This window comes from Pinus tabuliformis, chromosome 3_2, assembly GCF_031772625.1.
Source record: "Pinus tabuliformis cultivar Carrire ecotype Pingquan chromosome 3_2, CPIR1, whole genome shotgun sequence".
NCBI lineage: Eukaryota > Viridiplantae > Streptophyta > Pinopsida > Pinales > Pinaceae > Pinus > Pinus tabuliformis.
In genome coordinates, this window is record NC_142302.1 from 477365470 (window position 1) to 477389259 (window position 23790).

Below are 23790 nucleotides of genomic sequence, written 5' to 3' on the forward strand. Positions count from 1 at the left end.
ATGCGGGGAGAGTGAAAGGTAGCTACGACTTGACTGACAGAGTATCGAGGATCTACTATTGGAATTTTGTTATGGTGCTCATTTTGAAATCGCCAATGCTAATACGCCGATAGAGCTTCCATGTGATTTGGTGGGACCAACCTTTTATAATATTTCCTAATACTCCCTTTATTTACTTGAAAACCTTTTAGGAACTTGAGATGCTAACCAAAGTCTTTATATCGGAAATATGATTATCGGGGTTTCTTGATCGTAGTTTTAAACTTGAATTGTATTTGATATGATTTCATATAATATTATTTCCTAAGAAAATATAAAAAGGATTTAAGCCTAAAGAAAAGGGCTAAGATTTGCTATACATGTTTATTTAAAATATTTTTTTATTTTTATTTTTTATTTTGCCAATGTTTAAAGCTAAAAATATCAAAATTGCCTCATGTTATTAAAACAAAAAGGATTCTTGACTAAAATTTTTAAATGGTCCACATTATTTATTATTCTAAGTCTAATCATAATGGGGGGTTATTGAGTACTACAACAAGGGCTTACATGACACTCAGGGGCCAAAGAACACCCCCAGGTGACCCAATCCTAACGTAGACTATTTTTTCAGTGACTTAGACTCCTAACCACATGCACAAGCCCGCATAAATGTGGTTGTGACCCTCCAACTGCACGCACAAGATTTTCTGAGTGCGGTTGTAACCAAAAATTCTTAGTTTAGAGGGTGCGTCCCAAGATCTGAGCCACAATTCCAGGCCAACCTCCAGACCACTTCCCAAAACTTCCTGAGAATTTCTAGAATGATAAATGACTTGAAAAAAATGCTAATCATACAAAACTTGAATAATGACTTGACCTAACTAGACCTAACCATGACAACCATTTCGTTAAACATATGGTGAACATGTAATGTACATGTCATGAATGCATATCTGAACATAGGATTTTGAAACTTATCTAAGAATCACCAAGAAGGTCTAATTCTCTCTCATAATAGCTACAATAACATTTGTTATCCCATGTATTCATTAACCATCAAATACTTATCAAATCCCGAACAAGACATAACTAGAGTACATTGCAAATCCATGCTTATAACCAACATATAACCAGATTATTAACCATGACATAAAAACCATCAAATCACCATAATAACAAGTACAAATTCTCATAGATTACAATAAGAAAAAATATCTTATTAACTTATGAAAAACCCAACCAAGTCAGGGACTTCCACGTACCACCTGACCAAATATTGGGTTGAACCAAATCTTTCTTCCATCCAATCAACCCCATGCCATATTCCAAGCATGAATGTGGGATCACAAAACATAAACAACCAGGGCTTGTCGAAGATTAAACCACCTCCACCCTAAGGCTATCGTGATCCTACCAAAACTGGTCAAGAGATCACTAAGCCCACAAATAAGCTTGGATGCCTTAGAGTTTCTTCACCATTACCTTGAGGAACTTTCTTGTCTCCACCCACCTATTGAGGGCTTGTCGAATATTAAACCACCTCCACCCCCAACTCTTGGGAATTTTCCTGAGACCACCTCACCTCGTTCCAAAATCTTCTAGCAATCCAAAGCTAAACTTGAAAAGAATCCCATCACACCATGGCTATCCACATATGGCAAGGCAAGGTTGAAACCACTGTCACACCTGGAAAAATCGATGCCAATAAAAACAAATGAACCAAATACACAAATGCATGTACCATGCATTCACAAACCAACTAGGAAAATGACACATGCAACTCGTTACCTGTAAATCCTCCCACTGAAGCTGCTTGATCCAAACTTCCTTGGTTGTCCTTTTATTTCCTTGTCCTTCCTTTGATTTCCTTATCTTTCCTTGCTTTCCTTTATACAATGCTAGACTGCTCCAAAAATGCTCTAAGTGTGCAATAGTATGAGAGATTAGAGAGAGCTCCAAAACTTAACTGACAAAACCTAAACCATTAAAAGTTGTGAACATATCCTCAAAAGCCTTTTTATCAACGAGGCCTCTATTTTTCTTCAGTTTTCCTTTATTTTCATAAATAAATACCAATTAATGCCTCTTTGCCTTTTCCAAAGCCTTTGCCAATTTCCTTATCCATAATAAATCGAAAGTGGCACCTACGAGGATTGTTTGCCCAATGGCCAACTTGGAATACGTGCCCCATGACCTTGGTCTTATTATTTTTCCTTTATTAACTTTTATTACATGAACTTTTAACCCAAGGTTATTACAAATAAGAAGAAGAAGTAAAGATAGTGTTTTTAGGATTCAATTAAATGTCATACTTCCTACATATCTGAAAGATTTGTATAAATGCTCAACACGATATTCTCTATTTTTAGAATACACAGTAATATCACCCAAGTAAACAACCATTGATTTATTGATTAATTATTTAAAAGTGACATTCATGGCTCTTTAAAAGTGATATTAAGCATTTAATGATTAATTATTTAAAAGTGATATTCATTGATTAGACAAAATCACATTTTCCTATAAGAAAATGTTCCAAATTGTTCTAAAAGTCATTTTGATTTTGTCAGCAGGCAAAAAACCAAGATCTGGTTGTAACTCGAAAAATCATCTAGAAAAGGAAACATCTCAGATATGACGAATGATTGCGATATTTTCTCCATAGATGGGACATGGTAATTATCCTTTTCCGAGGCTTTATTTAGATTTATGAAATATATGCAAATCCTAATGTCTTTGCAACACCTTCCTCCCACATCTACCCAAGTAACTAGATAACCAGGGTAAACATGAGACGAGAGGCCACTATGATTGGATTCGACCTCCTATGCGACCTTAAGGAAGTGGAATCAACAGAAACATCACATGCAGTCATCCAACATCAGCTTCAAAATCCTCAAGAGACATGTCAGCCACTCATACAGCCTGTCCCTGGGTCCCACTGATGTTATGGACATCTTACGACTCACTCGCTCTCATGCTATAGGAAAGGGAGAGACCGTAAACCCAACGTTGCTCTCACAGGCTTGCCTGACCAGAGACCAAAATTGTCAGTTCTGTGCTAGTGACCCCAAGATTTAAGCCACGTTTTTAGGCCCAGAGCCTAGGTCACTACCCAAAATGGAGTGATAGTTTAAAATTAGTAAAAGTACAAGGAAATAATGATGCAAAAGAAATAATTTGAGCAATACTTAATCATACCCCTACTAGCCATGACAAGAATTTCATCAAACATATCATCAACATGTAACCTATAGGTGTAAACAACATAATTAAGTGCAGGGATCTCATATTTATCTGAGAACCACTGTGAACCATTGTTCCCCCATTTCATTTGCTGAATTATCATCTATTAGGTCATAGATACATTATACATTAATTTACAAGTAAAAAAATGTTGAGAGCCATACATAGATTTTGTGATAAAACATACATATAACCAACATAATAGGGACACAAATATCATAAACATATCTGCCATAAATTCCACATATACATCAATACATTTACACATGAAAATTAAGGGAATGAATTTCACATTAATGAATGCAATAAACCAACCAGATGGAACTACCACGTTCCACCCGACCATAGGTTGGTTAAGCCAAGTCTCTCCTCAGCCAGTCACTCCTGTGTCGTAGTCCAAGCATGAATGTGGGACTCATATAACACACCAAAAACACCAACAAGCATGGATGCTATTGCAGTTCTCAGCCTAAACTATGAGGAATTTGAGTGCCTCCTAGTCTCTCAGACTTTACTGCAATCCATAGTCTGATCCAGGGATCACTAGGCCCTACACCGAGACATACTCTCCAAGATTTATCATACATCCCATCTCAGGACTACTAGGCCCAATAGAGAGAAATCCACCTCTTGGATTTACCGTATATCTCACCATTCATCGGCAAGGATTCCTAGGCCCATCGAGGCACAAAATCTGGCTTTACCGCAACCCACAGTCTATTTTAGGGGTTACTAGGCCAGTGGCTTTACCGTGATCCACAGTCTGGTTCAAGGACCACTAGGCCATGTGTTTGTCAATTCGGAGATCCACCCCACTAAACTTTGAATTCAATCTGTTCATCCCACATTAACTGAATGTGAGAACCCATCTCATCAAAGCTATCGGGAAATGGCAAGGCTAGGCTGAATAACATTGTCACACTTGGAAAAACCCATGCCATGATAGAAAAGAACCACATGAAATCCCATGCATGCAAAATCTAGCAAGGAAAATACACATGTAAGTCGATACCTGCAATGAAGCCTGTTGTAGCTACTAGATCCTGCCTTTCCTTGCTTGATCTTTGCTTCCTCTTGCCTTATTTTCACTTCTTCCTCCAATGCCAAAGTGCTCCAAGAAAACTCTATGTGTCCAAGAGTATGAGAGAGAGAGAACAATGAGAGAACTCCAAATCTGATCTGAAATGGGGCCTAAAGGCTTCTTGTCGTGCTTACAAGAACCTCTCCCACTCCAAAGCTTATATATTCCAAAGATCTAGCTTATGATTGATAATTTGCGGAATTAAAAGAACTAGAAATAGGTGTATGCTTGTGTTTTCCTTTAACTGTTAAGTGCTTTAAGTTGATTTGCTTAAACTGATATAAAAACATATAACAACAAATAATGCAAATAATAACCAACACACGTAACAACAATATAATTAGGAGCTCACCCAAACCTCTTGGGCTACGTCTCCATGAGCTCTTGTCAACTCGACTTGGCTCTTTGGGATTATGGTAATGCTTCTTTTACAAGTTCCACACTCAACTCCATAGGTTTACAACTGAACCAATGGGCTTAGAATACCATCTTTATCCCTGGTTGTTTGGCTCTCTGGCTCTCAGCTCTCAGCTCTCGGCTCTAGCTCTTGGCTCTGGCTCTTGACTCTTGGCTCTCAGCTCTTGGCTCTTGGCTCTGGCTCTCGGCTCTTGGCTCTCGGCTCTTGTCTCTCGGCTCTTGGCTCTTGGATCTCGGCTCTCGGCTCTGGCTCTTGGCTCTCAACTCTTGCTCTCAGCTCTGACTCTCAGCTCTTGGCTCTTGGCTCTTGGCTCTCGACTCTTGGCTCTCAGCTCTCACGAGATTCTGGTTTCGCTCAACCTCCAAGCGACCCCTTCCCAATTGTGATCTCTGTGTGATCTCTCAGCCTCTGCAAATTCCTGCTAATTGTGTTCTCTGTGTTTTTATAACACATTTGTTTTTGCCTCCCAAAAGCATGGAAGACCGATCATTTGATCAAAGAATCCGTTTTCCAATTGAAAGGAATGACAACATGGGGTAACCCAATCATTTTTCCTTCCTCCTGCAAAAATCCCGAATTCGAACACATAATGGCAATACACAGAGAAACACACGAAAAACACATTATTAGCCGTTCAGCCAGACTTCAAATTATATGAAATCGCGCTTATAATCCCATCGAGTCCGCCTTTGGTCACAATATCATAATCGCACAGGCGGGAGGTCAAAACCTCAATACACGGGAAACACACAAAAATCCACATAACCTAGATTTCAAATTATATGCAATCGCGTTTATAATCCCATCGGGTTTGTGCTTTATCACATATCCCAATCACACATCGCATTGGCCCAAGGTCCATTCAACAACCCATGGTTTGTTCCGATGTGATGACTGTCTCTAATCATTGATCCCTAATCTCTTCCTCGCACGCTATCATTTGACACCTCTGATTGCGATTAACGATTAATTCCTGACCGTTGATCTGCTCCTAGATCTGACGGTCGATATGCCATCACAATCGCTTTATCGGCCTGATCGTAATCACAAGTCACAACGACCCAAGGCCTATACAAAATCCTGTGGATTGCTCCGATGCGATATACATTGCTGATCGCCGATCACCACTTGCTGCCTATTGCAACGCTTTATCGGCTCGCCCGAGTTCTGATATCGCATGGCAACCTATCTCCGATGCGATATGTCAAAGGTCGCAGTCGGGGATCCTTAAGGCCTGCTGCTCCACCCTTTAACATTGTGATGCGATATTACATATAGAGCCTGCCCTTTATGCCTTTGCGATGCGATATTCTTTAAGGAGCCCTTAAGTCCCATTTATAAGAAATTGCCTCCTTTTCTAAGGATAATGGGCAATCTTCTTTTTACAATAACTCCTTCGTCTGGAGTCCATTCTAGTCCATTCAAATTGCAGTAGATTCAGATTGAAAATATCTACATAATGAGACTATTCCCAAGAGCATCCTTTGACTTTCATTTTCCTCTGTGAGGAAGATTTTTAGACTTAGAAGTCTATGTTAGATCCATTTTGGATCACACCTTCCCACTAAAAAGCTTTTGGACTCCAAAAGACTGATATACTGATCTGAACAGTAAATGAGAGTACCTCACCCTCTTCTTTCAGCCTCCATACACTTGCCTTGCATAGTGCCTCTGAACCAAAGCCTTTGAACACTTCCTTCCTAGATGTGCTTGTCCTCCTGGGAAGAACTGTTTTCCTCCTTGACTTCATGCAGAAATCCTGCTAAGAAGGTTACAGAAGGTAGTTTGATCTTCTCTTCCTGGACCATTGATCCAAGTTGGCTCAAACAAAGGTGAAGTCACATCTTCTTCACAAAAATTTATATTTGTATCTGTTTGACATATTGTCAAAAACCACTGTTAACAACAACAGAATTATAGACAACAACTAGATGGCCTAAACTTCTGCTTCAACAAAAGAAACAGATTTCACATCTTGTGAACACCTCCATGTCCTTACATTTGCATACAAATGATTGACTAGATAACAAGCCAACAAAACATGCCTTTAAAACAATTTACCCTTCAAGTCAAGCATGTAGAAATTGATCTATAGGATTCTTTTTTTGAAGATGAAACACTTCATCATGATCTCCATCTTGGAGACCAAATCAACTTTTTCCAAGTCAAGATTACATTACATGCATGTTTAAAAACAAAGCAATCAACCCTCAAGGTAATTACACATACATGTTCAAATACAAGGAAATCATCAACATCCCTGTGGTCATGCATATCATGCTTATGCATGCATTTCATCTTTCAACTTTCGCTTAAGTACACTGTACTTTTGAAGTTGAAATTAACATAATGTCACAGCAATAAAGTGAGTCTCCTACTCAACTTTTCCATTCACCTTCTTGGTAAAATCCTGCAACTTGCATCTCATTAACAAAAAAATGCAAATAGATGTGATACATTTCTATTCACATCAAAAGATATGCAACTTTAATGGGATAAGAAATCTAACCATTTCTTACCAATCCATTTCAAAGATCCTTCCTGTATCTACACATCAACAACAACATGTGAATCATCTTGAGACACATCATTTATGGAATCTTTCTTTCCATTCCTGCCATTCTCTCTTTCCACCTTCTTCAAGTTTCAAGGAAGCATTGTTGGATTCAAAGTCCAACACCTTTCAGTAATATGTCCTTGCTTATGGCAGTAAGTGCAACACATGTGCATCTCCTCAACAGCATGATTTGCCTTGTCCAGTGGGCCTTTGGCTTCTTGCTTCTTTTCCTTCCAAAGTTTCCTACATGTGGCCATTCTCTTCCAATATCTAGAAACATTTTGGTTAACCAAACCACAAAAGGAACATGCAATTCTTTTCCCATATTTATATGGAAATTTACCATGCTTAACATAATCAAAAGGAATATGATTAGAACCAAATTTATACCTTTCTCTTTCACCTCTTTTACCTTCATGAGGAGGTGAACTGAATGAAGAAGTGGCTCCCTTTGGAACACCATCAACCTCTTCAATGGTTTCAGAGTTTCCACAACTCTCTGGTTCAAGTGTATTCTTATGAACACCTTCTTCCTGAAAATGATGTTTCAAGTTATTGCGTTCCCCATGAATACAATCTTTACACTTTTGAGGTAGAAGACCTGAAAAGAAACTCCTTCTTGGAACTATTTCAATTGTCTTCATGGCAGCTTTGGAACTTTCCCCATAAGATTGTCCATAGCCAAGACCCAAATACTTGGGCCTTTCCTCAACTATTATTGGCCCAAAAATACCCTGTGCATGTTTGCCCAAGCCTTTTCCTTCATAGCCCATTTTGGACATTAACTTGGACCCTATACCTCTGGTATGTTTTTCAAAAGAACCAGCATAAATATTCTTAGAGGAAATTGAAGACAAATTGGAATTATTTACCTCTTCTTCAAGCTGATACTTGACTAAGGCTTCTTTGGCAACAAAGAGCTACGTCTCCAACTCATGCATCCTTTCCAGGTCCATATTTGCAATATGAAGTTGTCTCTCCATTTCCTGCAATTGGTTAGAAAGCAATTGCTGCTCTTCCTTCATGGAATTCAACTACTCTCGAAGCCCAACACCTATTTCTCTCACCATATCCATCATGATGAACAAGTCTTGCTTCATGTCTTTATCATAGAATCTTGTGATGAAGGAAGAATTTGAGGACTCACTTGTAGAAGTTGTCATTATGAAAATGAACAAAAGAACTTCAAACAAGATTAACAAAGAGCTTATTCAAGCAACCTTTTGCAACAAACCTCTTGTGCTTCAAGGATTTCTTTGAGGTCCTTTGGGATAAGAAGAATGCCTTCAGCCCTTCTTCCTTCTTGTCCTCTCCTGGACTTAGTTAACATCAGCTTTCCCTTCACCTTTGCAAACTCAAACAATAGTCAGTTTACAAACAATCAAACAGTAGAATCCTTTGTACTGTTTAAACACCTTTCAAGTTAAGCAAGAAAATAGATTTCTCTATCAATCAAGCATCCTGCTTTGATCAATCAAGCATCATGATACCAGCTGATCTAGTATAACTAACTCTGATACCACCTAATCTGAAATGGGGCCTAAAGGCTTCTTTTCATGCTTACAAGAACCTCTCCCACTCCAAAGCTTATATATTCCCAAGATCTATCTTATGATTGATAATTTACGGAATTAAAAGAACTAGAAATAGGTGTATGCTTGTGTTTGCCTTTAATTGTTAAGTTCTTTAAGTTGTTTTGCTTAAACTGATATAAAAACATATAACAGCAAATAATGCAAATAATAACCAACACATGCAACATCAATATAATTAGGAGTTCACCCAAACCTCTTGGGCTACGTCTCCGTGAGCTCTTGTCAACTCGACTTAGCTCTTTGGGATTATGGTAATGCTCCTTTTACAAGTTCCGCACTCAACTCCACAGGTTTACAACTAAACCAATGGGCTCAGAATACCATCTTTATCCTTGGCTGTTTGGCTCTCTGGCTCTCGACTCTCAGCTCTCGGCTCTAGCTCTCGGTTCTGGCTCTCGGCTCTAGTTCTCGGCTCTTGGCTCTCTGCTCTTGGCTCTCAACTTTGGCTCTCAGCTCTTGGCTCTTGGCTCTCAGCTCTTGGCTCTCAGCTCTTGGCTCTTGGCTCTCGGCTCTCGGATCTCGGCTCTAGCTCTCGGCTCTGGCTCTTGGCTCTTGCTCTCGGCTCTAGCTCTCGACTCTTGGCTCTCGGCTCTTGACTCTCGGCTCTTGGCTCTTGGCTATCGCGAGCTTCTAGTTTCAATCGACCTCTAAGCGAACCCTTCCCAATTGTGCTCTCTGTGTGATCTCTCGGCCTCTGCGAATTCCTACTAATTGTGTTCTCTATGTTTTTATAACACATTTGTTTTCACCTCCCAAAAGCATGGAAGACTGATCATTTGATCAAAGAATTCGTTTTCCAATTGAAAGGAACGACAACGTGGGGTAACCCAATCATTTTTCCTTCCTCCTGCAGAAATCCCGAATTGGAACACGTAATGGAAATACACAAAGAAATGCATGAAAAACACATTATTAGCCATTCAGTCAGACTTAAAATTATATGAAATTGCTCTTATAATCCCATCGGGTCCGCCTTTGGTCGCAATATCGCAATCACATAGGCGGGAGGTCAAAAGCTCAATACATGGGAAACACACAGAAATTCGTATAACCTAGATTTCAAATTATATGCAGTCATGTTTATAATCCCATCCGATCCACGCTTTATCACATATCGCAATTGCACGTTGCATTGGCCCGAGGTCCATTCAATAACCCATGGTTTGTTCCGATACAATGACCGTTGCCGATCGCCAATTGCCAATCACTTCCTCACACGCTATAATTTGACACCTCCGATTGCGATGAGTGATTAATTCCCGACCATTGATCTGCTCCTAGATCTGACGGTCGATATGCCATCGCAATCGCTTTATCGGCCTGATCGCAATCGCAAGTCGCAACGGCCCAAGGCCTATACAACATCCCATGGACTGCTCTAATGAGATATACATCACCGATCGCCGATCGCCGCTTGTCGCATATCGCAATCACTTTATCGACTCACCCGGGTTCCGATATTGCATGGCAACCTATCTCCATTGCGATATGTTGGAGGTCACAGTTGGGGATCCTTAAGGCCTGCTGCTCCGCCATTTAACATTGCGATGCGATATGACATATAAAGCTTTCCCTTTATGCCTTTGTGATGTGATATTCTTTAAGGAGCCCTTAAGTCCCATTTATAAGAAATTGCCTCCTTTTCTTAGGATAATTGACAATCTTCTTTTTACAATAACTCCTTCGTCTGGAGTCCATTCGGGTCCATTCAAATTGCAGTAGATTTAGATTGAAAAGATCTAAGCAATGAGACTATTCCCAAGAGCATCCTTTGACTTTCATTTTCCTCTGTGAGGAAGATTTTTAGACTTAGAAGTCTATGTTAAATCCATCTTGGATCAAAAGCTAAATTGAAAAAAGGTTACCAACTGATCCTCATAAGCCTTTTTATGAATGAGGCCTCTATTTTCTTCATTTTCCATTATTTTCATTCAATTTCCTCCTCACATGCAAATTGTGACCTTTCACCTTCATTTTCTCCTAATTTCCATTAGTTTCATAAATAAATGTGCCAAAAATGCCATTTTCCTTTCCAAAGCCTTAGCCATTTCCTTTGCCAATTTCCTTATCCATAAACAATCAAATGAACACCCTCTAGGATGTCTTGCCCAACATTCAGCTTGGAATAAGTGTCCCATCGACTATGGTCTTATGTATTTTTATGTGTATTTTCACCATGATTGTTACAAAACCCTCCCCCTTGGGGGAACACTGTCCTCGGTGTTCAATGACACCTATAACCAACAAGATTGATGAAAACAAAACATACTGCCCATGGAGCTCTATAACATAGCCTGTTGTAGTATTTACAATGAAATACCTTCTCAAAAGAAAAACATCATGACAACATGACACTATAACAACCATATTGTGTAAGTGTCCTAAGTCTGTCATTTCAAATTTCCTTTTAAGGCTAGACTTCACATGGTTTATAAGGTTGGGATCACTACCAGTAAGGATAAGATCATCAACATAAAGAACAAGGATGATAAGAGAGTTGCCCACTTTCTTGGTGTAGACAGTGTTGTCAGAATGACACCTAGAAAAGCCAGATTCTAAAAGAAAGCTATCCATTTTGGCATACCAAGCCCGAGGAGCTTGCTTGAGACCATAAAGGGATTTCTTAAGTCGACATACAAGGCTGGAGTCTATTTGTATGAAGCCAATGGGTTGTTCCATATAGATTTCTTCATGCAAGTCTCCATGCAAGAAGGCAGATTTAACATCCATCTGATGGACTTCCCATTTGAAAGAGGCAGCAAGGGAAAGAACAAGGCAGATAGAGTTCATTTTGGCAACAGGGGAGAAGGTTTCAGTGTAGTCAATGCCTTCAACCTGTGAAAAACCCTTAGCAACAAGACGAGCTTTATGTTTATCAACTTTCCCATCTGGTCCATACTTGGTTCTGTAAACCCATTTGCATCTAACAAGTTTTCGTCCCTTTGGTAGAGGAACAAGATCCCATGTATCATTTGCCAATAATGAATGGTATTCTTCATTCATAGCTACTTCCCAATGTGGATGGCCTGAAGCTTCTGCAAAGGTGTTAGGATCATAATTTATTGGAGCTTGAGCCAGTAAAGAAGAGGCTCTCTCGAACTGAGAACGTGTGCGTCACTGATCTGTATGATCACCGACAAGATCACCTGCTGCATCTCGAGTAGCACGAACCCATTTTGGAAGCTCAGGAGCTGAAGGAGGATCCTGAGATGGTGGGGGAGGATTGTCATCCTCACTTTCATCATCTGAAGAAGAAATGTTTTCAAAGGTAGAAGAGATAGGGAGAGGTGGCACATCCGCCGGACTAGGCTCGCAGGCCGATATATTTTCATCAAATTTTACATCTCTTCTAATGATAACATTTTTGGACTTAAATGGAATAAGTCTATAGCCTTTGACATCTTCATAATATCCAACAAAAGTACATTTTTCACTCTTAGGTTCTAAAGCTTTATGCTTTTCATCTGGAATATGGGCCCACGCTTCACTTCCAAAAACACGAAAGTGACTTACATCTGGTTTGATTGAGCTCCATGCTTCTTCTGGAGTGATATTCTTCAAAGCCTTAGTAGGAGTGCGATTTATTATGTAATTTGCACAGTTAATTGCTTCTGCCCAAAAACTAAGACCAAGTCCTTTAGATTGTAGCATACAATTAGCCATTTCCTTTAAGGTGCGATTCTTCCTTTCAGCTACACCATTTTGTTGTGGAGTATATGGAACAGTATGTTGCATTTGAATTCCATTCTCAGTGCAATAGTTGATGAATGTGTTTTTAACATATTCTCCGCCATTATCAGATCTTAACTTAAGAATTTGATGTCCAGATTGTTTTTCAACAAAGGCCTTGAAGGCCAAAAAAGTGTTAAATACTTCACTCTTGAGTTTTAAGAAGTATACCCAAGTGCGTCTGGAGAAATCATCAATGAAAGTTAAGAAATACTTGCAGCCAGAGAATGACACAACTGGAAGTGGACCACATAAATCACTATGCACAAGCTGTAAAGGGGCTGAGGCGTGCCAAGAGGCACGTTTTTCAAAACTGTCCCGATGATGTTTTCCGAGTACACATCCGGAACAAACACCATCTCTGCAAGATACCATAGGAAGACCTGTCACCATATTTTCTTTACATAGATGCTGAAGGGAGCGATAGTTTAAGTGACCAAATCGCTCATGCCAAAGTTTTCTCACTTCATCGTTATGAGCAACAAATACTGAGGGAAGATTTGATGACCCAAAGTTGTGAAACTTATACAACCTTGTAGAATCATCAGCAATGCCAGTAGCCAGAATCTGTTTAGGATCTCTTAAGTCCTTGATTACAACATCATGAGGTGAAAATTCAACGATTTTACCTTCACCTGAATGAGTTATCTGATATACAGATAGAAGGTTGCAGGATAAGGTTGGAACACATAATACATCATTAAACTGACCATTGTCTAGATGAACAGTTCCAGTCCCTACAACATTAAGAGATCTATCATCACCAACATATATATTTTTGGTGTTACAATCATTTAAAGAAGAAAACATGGCTTTGTTTTTGGCCATGTGATAAGAAGCTCCAGAATCAATGAGCCACTCATGAGAATGAGAAGAAGAAGATACATTTAATGCATAGCCAGACCGAGATGCTTGACAACCACATGCAGAAAGTGCCATTCCTGAAGATGAAGTTGAAGTTGAAGATTGCCCCAAATGGATGTTATGCTTCTTCATTGCTGCTTCCAAGGCTTCCATCTTCTTAAAGCATTTTGATTCTAAGTGGCCATCTCGATTACAAAAATTGCAATGTCTATCAGTCTTCTTCCCTTTGTTTTTATTTGTCTTATCATTTTGTTGAAATGATTTTTCATTTTGGGGTTGAAATTGCTTAGGACCCTTGTTTGGTTTAGGACCATTCTTTTTAGGATATGACTTCTTAGGATTCTTTGAATTTGGTTGCTGCTGGGCGGCTAACGCTTTCTTGGAAGAGTTTCCAAGATTAAGAAGACCAAGGTGTAAGAGTTTTTCTTGTTCTCTTATTAAAGAATCACAAAAAGAGTCAAAGGAAGGGGGCTTGTAGTCTGTTCCTTGAGAAATGAAGACTTCTCTTGTGGAATGGAAGGTGGAAACAAACACAGAGTAGGCTGGTCCCAACTTTGTAAGAATGGAATAGATAAGGTTACTATCTTCTTTCTTAACTTTAACACCTTCCAAAAGATATCTAAGGGTCTTGAACTTGGACAAGAAATCTTCAATGCAAGAAAAATTATTAGGGTCCAATGTAAGCAACTCATTTTCAAGTTGATGGGCTCTAATTTCATTTTTAATCCCAAAAACTTTATTGATTTGTTTCATTGCTTCATCAGGAGTATCAATTTCTGCAATATGGAATCTAAGATCTGGAGAAATAGACATCCCTATCAATCCATGTGCTTGATCTTGCCTATTTTCCCATTTAGCAGCCTTATCTTCATCCTTCGGTTTCTTTTCTTGGCCTGAGGCTATTCTGTAGAGACCTTTACTTCTAAGTAAATCCTCAATGTAAGCCAACCATTGGAAGTAGTTGGTGTTGTTAAGGGTAACTTGGTATTGACTTTCCATTTCAATGGAAACTGAAGCTAAAGATGCTGAAAATAAGTGTTCCAATGGATAGATCTCGAAAAATTAGGCTGGTTTAAAAAAAACGGCTCTGAAAATGGCTTCCGTATGAAGAAGTTATGGCTTTTTGAAAAAAAGTTGTTGAAGTTGCCGACGAAGTGCGGGAATGTGCGGAAATGAAAAAGTCCGCCCCCACAAAATGGAGACTTGAACCCAAGACCTCTACTCTCTTAAAATAGCTTTGAACCAATTGATCTATACAAAAAATTTGAGAGAGAGAGAGAGAGAGAGGGGGGGGGGCTTTGGGTTGCGTGCTTGCTTTGAGAAAGCTCTTTTTTCCCTACAAAACAAAAAACACAAAACCCAACACGGACATGCAAAGAAAACGAACCTTATGGCTCGAAGTTAGCTTTAGCTGAAAAACTAAATATTTTCAAAAATGAACCTTGCGGCTCAAAGTTGGCCGGAAACTAAATATTTTCCTCAATGTTTCTGATTTTCCGAGATCACCCTAAGGCGCAGGGAAAAGAGCATACGCATGAGAAAAATCCTTCCTTTCTGTTTCTGATTTGCCCAGATCGCACAGAGTCGCAAGGCAAAGAGCATACGCAGAAATGAAAGGTATAGATCCGGTAATAAAAAGGCTAAATAAACCGAAACCGAAATAAACAGAGAGAAAATAACAGTAAACTGCAAATAAACACTGTATACCTCCAGATCTTAAAAATGACGCAGCTAGGGCTACCGGAAACCTTTTCGCGTGAAACGAAAGGGGTTCCTCACTGGAACAGATGCTCCCAACACAACAGAGCAGTCCTCTCGGCTCGAAAGCAGTCAGAAACAGCAGATCTAGGAAACGGCAGTCGGATGCAGTTCTACCGGCTTCAGATTTGGATCACCAACGGACGCGGCCCTCAAATAGCTCTGATACCATGTAGGAATTTACAGGGTAAGTTCCTCAGACAGAACACCAAAAGGACACCGCTCACAACCAGATCGCAGATCAATACACCAGTACTTTGACGTGGTTAAAACCCTCAAAGAGGGAAACAGTCCACGGCCTGAGCCAACGCGGCCACTTTAGGCAATTTATTAATAAAAGAATGAAAATTTACATATGTTTCTCTCATGCACGGATTACCCTACAAATGACCCTCCATGCGCTTTAAATAGAATTCATGGACCAATCGGGTGTCAAGCCACGGATCAAGTGTCGGTAATACCGAGGAGAGAATGAACTGTCGGATCACTACATATCGTGATCGTTGGATTGTAAGTTACAAAATGTACAACGGTAAAGAAACACACTTTACCTAACTCTATACCTAACTCTATACTAGACCAAGTTGTACTTAACTATTTCCTATGTGTCGGAATATCCTAACATATAACATAGCTCATTATGGTATTTACAATAACCACATATACACATATGCACATTTTCTCAACCAGCAAAAAAAAGGATATGATTCCTACATCCGCAACAAGGGAATCCAGAGGCTCACACCTCCACCCTTAAAGTTGTACAAGGATTCACCTCCTTCCTAGGAAGTCCAGAATTCCACTACAAAGTTGAATCTGCATCCAATGCCAAACGCTATAATCCTGTGCCACATGTCCTCTTAGTGAACAATTATCGTCTCATTGTTCCAGGGCCCACCCCCAATGCACATATGATTCCATCTGGAAATGCTAATGAACAAAACAAATATATCCCCAGCCTTCCATTTTCTGCTACACAATCCCTCGCACAATCTAGTCAACCCTTCCATGTAGTCACTGACCTTCCGAGTTCCACTAGCACCCCCACCTCGGACAATCCATCCCTTGGCAAGGCTTCCTCACATCGGAAGATACAAAAAATAAGGCATATCCCTGCCTCAAAACCATCATACATGTCATATCATGCTCATGGCAATCAATGGACACTAATGGGTACTAGTTTCCCACAATGGCCCTGCTCCTGAAATGCTTTACTAGCATATTGTTTCCTGTTTCGATTCCTTTTGTTGTGGCTGCTAATACTTGCAGTCGATTCAACCACCCAACCAGGCGTTCTCGTGCTCCTTGTACCAAGCACATAACTTCCATTATATTTAAAATAAATTGAAATAAATTCACCTCATACCTCATTGGTAGCTTGTCAATGAGGTACACTTGCAATCTTGTTTACTTTCTATAACAACAAGTCAAACTAACATCATTGACCAAATCATCATGTATAAATATATCACATCAGGTTAGCTCAAAACAAAACCATTATAGATCAAAATCATAAATCAAAACCATAGATCACATGTAATCATCATAAACCAAAATCATAAATCACATGCATAATAAAATTGAAGTAAAATACATATACTTATCCTTTAATCAAGCCTTAGATTCTACCTTTTTCTTTATTTTGTACGCACTCTGGATCGGTTGCCACACCTGACAACCACCTAGTGCCTTCTCCTCAACCATGTGCACGTACACATAGCGTGCATCACACACATAAAATCACACACTGGATACAACACCATGCAATACATACAACTACACTTGACATACAACACATACACCTACACTCAGTGTAAAACACAACACAAATATGTATATAGAATGCAACACAATGAATGCATATGTCACGATACCATGACTACACAATGCACATACATAGTACCACGTGCCCGCAATGCAACATGTACAACATCCACTCAATCCCACATGTACAAAGCACCACCTACACAACATGTGCACAACATTACATGTACGTGACACCACCTCCACAATGTGTACAGAATGCCTCATGTACAATGCACCAATGTACAACGTGTACACAATACCACATGTACACAGTACCATGTGCATGACAGGTATGCGACACCACATGTACACAACGCAACATGCACAACATGTACACAACACCTCCTACACACATCACCACTTGTACAACATGTACACCACAACATGCACACCACTTGTACAATCATGTACGCAACACCATATGTACATAGCATCACATGTACAACATGCACGCAACACCACCTGTACATAACATTACATATCCAACATGTATATAGCATCATCTATACACAAGACCGCATATCCAATCATGCGCACCACACCATATGCAATATTCACACAACACTATATGTACCATCCTGTACATACATTGCATAACAACATGTACACACTATATATATACACAACAATGGATGTGCACACATCATATATGCAACATGTACAACATATACAATCATATGCACAATAGTAGTACCACACATCCAAAACCACACTGTTCTTACCAAGAAACCTTGCTTCCAGTGTCTTATCCATGCTTATCCTAGCATGTCACAAACCACACTACTTTCACTCTATTGATGTATCCCTCGGTATAACCTTTCCATAACATAAGCACATGCATAATATAAGCATACAATATAAATTCATAGTCACATGATATTGACCTCATATATTTGTCATGACTACTCTTACCACTTGATTCCTCATAGCCAAGAACTTGTTTATGCTATTCGCCTACATAAGCAATCATTCCACCACAAGAACAATTCTTGATGATTTGTCAGAAAGTGACATAGATACATGGATACATACATACATATATGTAAACATTAGCATAAACCATCATGATCATGTCAGAAAACGATATGCATACATACATATATATACACATAAATGTTAGCGTTAATAATCATGATCCATGACGACCCTATCAAACATGACATACATAAACATCTACATGTATACATATATAAAATCAGCATAATCATGATCATAAAACAATTACCAGATATCAAGGTCAAGGTTTAAGAGAACTTCCTTTATTCATGCACAACATTAAGAATAGCCATTCCCAACATATCCAAGGCATCTGATACCTTAGATCCATTTACTTTACCCTTTTGGTTACCTTTCTCATGACTTTATTGCCACCGCCCATTTACTATAATGGACCTAGCCAGTCCAACCGACTATCATAGTCTTACCTTCCGTTGTGCTTACTCATGCACCGAGCTTCATCTGTGTCTTACATTACGTATTGTGTACCACACATCTCTGCCTGAGCTCCATTAAATTTCCTCCTTCCCAACTAATTACCAAGACTCAAAACAATAAAATGCAAGAACAGAAACAGAAACAAGAAGACCATGAAAACCAAAAGTAATACGACACTGCAATAAAGTGACATGATCACGAAATAGACACAATCAAAATAAAAAATAAAGTGCACGAAAATCACAAAGACCAAAAGCACAAGACTAACATCAGACACCATGACTCAATCCCCATGGTTCCCAGTGATTCCAAAGGAAAGCTCAACCTGAACCTTCTTCAAGATTTCATGGCAGTCTCTTTGCCATGCAATCCCCTGCATCATACTTCCATAAAAACATAATTTTCAGTGCATAAATAAACATAATAATACACCAGATACCTCATCTTGTTGTGCCAAGCATGTTTCTTGCAACTAAACACATCCATGCCATCTCTCAAGGGACTCCAATCCTTTGACAAATCCACCTGTAACTAAAGAATAGCTAATATACATGTCAAGTACATGTTCATGAATATAGCATGTATACACATAATGTCAGAAAATATTAAGGTTAAGAAGACTTCCTATATGCGAAGCATTCATTCGTTTGGAATTAGGTGTTCCAAACCCATCCGAAGGATGTCCAGTTCCTTCCTTTTACCTTTTTTACTTTTTTGGAATCAAGGCTTACTATGTGTTGTCACACCAACCAACTGTTAGTTATATAAACACATCAGCTATTATCTTGTCATGCTAATACCAAGCATGTTACCATGCAACTGCTCACACATGTCAACCACGTGTTCCAAATATCAAGACAATCATATCTATCAATTTGAACTTTTTACATGTCATAATCCATAGTCAACTTATCGTCATTAGACATAATGCTACAACTGTCAACTACATTCACATACATATCAATTGTATCAACACATATGTATTAGTACAATCATCTTAAAACAAGATCATTGGAACACATACTCATATTATAAAATTCATCAAACATTCAACCAACTTGCAAACATATCATGTTAAATAAATCAACAAGACACCAAACACTCAAATACCAAATAGATTACATAATCAACAATGAATCACCCAATATACTGCATAAGAAAACTCATACCTTAGTTTATTTCAAGGGAGGCTATCTTGTCTACACAATCGATCTAGGTTAGTACGATACAACTTCACAACGTATCAACTCAAACATAAATCATGATAGCCATAACAAGAGCTAACTAACATGTTCACATCATAAGCTCATACGAATTTGTCGTTCATGCATGAAAACCACATATGTACGATCAATCTAGATTAGTACGACACCATATCACAAATATGTTGGCTCATACCTGAATATCACAACCATAACCATCTGCATAGGTCAACTAGGTTAACACAATACATATAACATCAAGATCTTCAATACAATGAACATAACCACCACGCATATGACCAATCCAAATTACAACATCAAGATCTCAATGAAATAACCCTAATCATCAAGTTAATAACATATAACAACAATAAGCTATATATCATGCTCATCAACAACATATAAACTAATAATTAAGTTATCTAACATAAAACCACAATAGCAATGCATATAACCACATGTTACTATCATTCTTGCCTATTCGACACTTGTGCATATGACTATGCTGATCAACTATCATCTATCATGTACGTAACCATAACATCAATAGACATGTACATAAACCTAATGTATATAACCCTAATTCATATAAAAATCCTTAACCTACATTCCTGCATGCCCAACATACAAACTTGTATGACGACATGCTCTTACCTCAAGGTCCAATGTTGCAACTTCACTTTGATGATCTACATCTCCTGCTTTACCTCATTCAACACATTAGCATCATAACATACCAATAACACCATGATGACCTAAATTGCATACCATGAATTCACAAGGCATGTTTGACCTACTATTCATGCATAACTATAATCAAGACCATACATGCATGACGACTACATATAGACATATAACACATGAGTACAAAACCATACACACATCCTTCTAGCTACAGTCTAGTCATCAATGCATGACCATATCAACTTCATGAACCATGACCTCATGCATGAAAACAACCATTACTCCACTGTACACATTTCCACATGCAACCATAAACATGCATAAGTAATGCATAATCAATTACACATACACATGAATGCATGTAGTTGAGCATAAGAGATCAATATTTGTAACCAACATACAAGACTGATACATGTAATCAAACATACAAGGATGTAATCAAGCGACATGCAACAACATGTAAGCGACATATAACAATATGTAACTAGTCATATACTCATGATGATGCATTCCACAAAATCAACATCAAGTTCCTCATGACAACCTTACTACAACCATGATCAAAATTATGCAATGCAACAAGCACTTGAATGCAAGTGTAAGGGACACACATGCAACTAACATGCATGCATGACCAACACACATCGCTCATCCAGTCCAAGGGGTGAACCATGCTCTGATAATACTCTATAACACCCTCCTCCCACATCTACCCAAGTAACTAGCTAACCGGGGTATACATGAGATGAGAGGCCACTATGATTGGATTCGACCCCCTATGTGACCTTAAGGGAGTGGAATCAATGGAAACATCACACATAGTCATCCAACATCAGCTTCAGAATCCTCAGGAGACATGTCATCAAGAGACATGTCAGCCACTCAGACAGCCTGAACCTGGGTCCCACTGATGTTCTGGACATCTTAGGCCTCAGTTTCTCTCATGCTATAGGCAAGGGAGTGACCAGAAACCCAAAGTCGCTCTCACATGCTTGCCTGCCAATGAACAGAGACCAAAATTGCCAGTTTTGTGCCAATGACCCCGAGATTTAAGCCACTTTTTTCAGGCCCAGAGCCCAGGTCACTACCCAGAATGGAGTGATAGCTTAAAATCAGTAAAAGTACAGGAAAATAATGATGCAAAAGCAATAAGTTGAACAAGACCTTAATCAGACCCCTATTAGCCATGATAGGCATTTCTTCAAATATATCATCAACATGTAACCAACAGGTGTAAACAACAAAATTAAGTGTAGGGATCTCATACTTATCTGAGAATCACTATGAACCATTGTTCACTCATGTCATTTGTTGCATTATCATCTATTAGGCCATAGATACATTATCCATTCATTTACAAGTAAAAACATGTTGAGAGCCATACATAACTATTGTCATAAAACATACATATAACTAGCATAATAGGGACAGAAATATCATAAACATATCAGCCATAAATTCGACACATACATCAATACATTTACACATGAAAATCAAGGGAACGGATTTCTCATTAATGAATGCAATAAACCAACCAGAGATGAGACTACCACGTTCCACCCGACCATAAATTGGTTGAGCCAAGTCTCTCTTCAACCAATCGCCACCATGCCATATTCCAAGCATGAATGTGGGAGTAATAGAACACACCAAAAAGCATGGATTCCACCAGAGTTCTCAACCTACACCGTGAGGAATTTGAGTGCCTCCTAGTCTCTTAGGCTTTACCGCAATCCATGTTTGATCCAGGGATCACTGGGCCCTACACCGAGACATACTCTCCAAGATTTACTGTACATCCCATCCCGGGACTACTAGGCATAATGGAGAGAAATCCACCTCTTGTCTTTATCATATATCTTTCCATTTACCGACAAGGATTCCTAGGCCCGTCGAGGCACACAATCTGGCTTTACTGTAACCCACAGTCCATTTTAGGGGTTACTAGGCCATTAGCTTTACCGCAATCCATAGTCTAGTTCAAGGACCACTAGGCCATGTGTTTGTCAATTCGGAGATCCACCCCACTCAGCTTCGAATCCAATCTGGCCATCCCACATTAACCGAATGTGAGATCCCATCTCATCAAAGCTATCAGGAAATGGCAAGGCTAGGCTGAAGAACACTGCCACACCTGGAAAAACCGATGCCATTATAGAAAATAACCACATGCAATCCCATGCATGCCAAATCTATTAAGGAAAATACACATGCAAGTCGATACCTGTAATGAAGATTGTTATAGCTGCTTGATCCTGCCTTTCCCTACTTGATATTTGCTTCTTCTTGCCTTCTTTGCCTTTCTTCCTCCAATTCCAAAGTGCTCCAAGATAACTCTAAGTGTCCAAGAGTATGAGAGAGAAAGAGAACAATGAGAGAACTCCAAAGCTAAATTGACAAAATGTTACCAACTGATCCTTAGAAGCCTTTTTATGAATGAGGCATCTATTTTCTTCATTTTCCATTATTTTCCTTCAATTTCCTCCTCACATGCAACCTATGACCTTGCACCTTCCTTTTCTCCTAATTTCCATTATTTTCATAAATAAATGTGCCAAAAATTCCATTTTCCTTTCCAAAGCCTTAGCCATTTCCTTTGCCAATATCCTTAGCCATAAACAACTAAATGAAGACCCCTAGGATGTCTTTCCCAACATTCAACTTGGAATAAGTGTCCCATCGACCGTGGTCTTATATATTTTTATATGGATTTTCACCAGGGTTGTTACAATCATCCTTTTTCTTTCTAACTATAACAGGGTTAGCTATCCATTATGAATGTTTGACTAGAAAAATATCTTGGCATCAAATAGTTTCTTTAGTTCATCCTTACTCTTTGTTTCAAGTTTGGGGTGTCTGTTTCCCAAGTTTTTGTTGAACCAACTTGGAATATGGTTTCATAGGAATAACATGTGGAATAATTTTCATATCATAAACTTTGAGATCATCATATGTCTAAGCAAAAATTTCTTTAAATTCTTTCAAAAAATTTATAAATTTCACACATTGAGAAGGAGAACAATCAACTCCTAAATTACCATTTTGTGGTTTTTCTTAGTTCCCAAATTGTTGATTTCATATTTCATGGAAGAAATGTGATTTTTACATTTTTTTCTCCCTTTGAATCTTTATTGAAAATAAAAAGGTTTTCCATATGTACTATTGATTTTCGAATAATATTTTCCTATTCATTGTCATTTGGCTAATCCACATTTAGTAGTAGATCATGTTGATTCTCATCAATGATGGAGCCTTAAAACGTATCCTCAAGTGTGAGGAAATCAATGATTTGGGCATAATCGTTAAAGACCATGATATTTGTGATATCGTCTGGCACTGATGGGAGAAAGAGTATTTCCACAAAGAATTTATTTGGCAATTTTTTTCCACTAGTGGTAAATTTGACTCCACATTTTATAACAATTTGGCATCTA